Genomic DNA, 1,564 nt, shown 5'->3' with positions numbered 1-1,564 from the left:
GGCAGTGTGTGTGTATGTGCCTGGCAGTGTGTGTGTGTGTGTGTGTGTATGCCTGGCAGTGTGTATGTGTGTGTGTGCCTGGCAGTGTGCCTGTGTGTGTGTGTGTGTATGCCTGGCAGTGTGTATGTGTGCGTATGCCTGGCAGTGTGTGTGTGTGTGTGTGTGTCTGGCAATGTATTTATTCTAAATAGCCAGTCTATGAAGTGGATGCCTCTTTGAAATAATGCCTTGGCAATTAAAGCTTAAGTTAGGCACTTGCATTATCAAAAGAAGAAGACAAAAAAATCAATTGTCAGGGTTTAAGTATACCTACCATGAGTCAGGTTCTGAGTAGGACCTATTAAGGGACACAGTATTGATAAAAGTTCTGAAAAGTTTCAAAATATTAAAAGTTTTAAACAATTGACATAATACAAATTAATGTGTATTTACTCATGAAAGTCCTTTTCTTGGATCCCAGAATGAAGAAGCCACATGACTCACAGAGCCACAGCCATCTCCCAGCCCACATGTTACGTTAATGAGAAATAAACCTTTGTTTCTGTAAACCACTGGGATTTTGGGGTCATCTGTTACCACAGCTTAACTAGGGAAAGCTAACCAATACAGCAGCCATATTTTTCATTACGCAAACTAGAGAAAGATGAAAAGCTATCTCCATTAAGGGTTATTTAATGAAGTCCTTGTACAAACACTAGTGACAACTTGAGAAATAATGAGACAAAAACTAGCTGTAAGAGCCATTGAGAAAACAAAACACTACAACACAGGGGTAGTCTGGAAGGTTATAAAGAAAACGTGATGCCTGAATGGCATCTACTATAGACTTCAAAGAGCAATATTTTTATATATCCAAAGTAAACCAGACAACGATTTGTGTCAAGTTTTACATTTCACAAGCAATTTTACAATCACCTCAATGTACAGATTAGGAACCGGAGGTCTAAGATAGTACAGGGGCTGGCCTCCCAGGTTCTTTGATTCCATAGACTCTTCTTTCTCCCACATCACGCTTGATAATGAATGCAAACCAGTTTTTAATCAGGATAACATTTGGGGTGGAAAGGCCCGGATAATCCTGACTGATTAGCATAACAGCCCCACCTACCCAGCGCCCCCAGAAGACATCCTCACCCACTCACCCCCATCACCGCCCACCACCGAAGCGCGGGGGTGGAGGGGGACAGGAGCCTACGTCAGCAGCGCGCTCCCCCTCCTCCATTCCTGTCCTCCACCCTTCCCGAAAGGCCAAGCGGCCAGCAGAGGAACCCAGAGGGGGACCAACCTGATTGGGCTGTCCTGCGACACGTGACCCTCACAAGTCCTGGGATTTGGCTAGGCGCAGCCGGAAGCGCCGCGCAAAAGAGGGGTTTGCGCTGGGGGGGAGGGGCGCTAGGAGCCTGGGGCGGAGCTTGAGCGCTAGCCGCGGCCCCAGTTCTGCCGGCCGTCGGGTCCAAGCCTCGGGATATTGTACCGCTGCACCTCCGCCACGATACGACAGCGACCAGTCGCTCGCTTGCGTGGCAGGAGCAGCCGTCCGCGGGAGCGGCAGCCGGGCATGGAA

The 1,564-nt window shown here is 48.2% G+C and overlaps 1 long non-coding RNA gene across 1 annotated transcript; it reads right to left on the bottom strand.

Moving 5' to 3' along the window:
- Positions 1–831: 831 nt before the first annotated feature.
- LOC106727554 lies at positions 832–1,558 on the bottom strand. Its single transcript, XR_001363781.1, has 2 exons — positions 1,286–1,558; positions 832–1,012 (listed from the first exon to the last, which is right to left on the bottom strand). It is a non-coding gene; the product is annotated as an uncharacterized LOC106727554 (long non-coding RNA).
- Between the last annotated feature and the right edge of the window lie 6 nt (positions 1,559–1,564).

Source organism: Myotis brandtii, unplaced genomic scaffold (assembly GCF_000412655.1).
Source record: "Myotis brandtii unplaced genomic scaffold, ASM41265v1 scaffold44906, whole genome shotgun sequence".
Lineage (NCBI taxonomy): Eukaryota > Metazoa > Chordata > Mammalia > Chiroptera > Vespertilionidae > Myotis > Myotis brandtii.
This window is presented reverse-complemented; position numbering and strand designations above follow the sequence as displayed.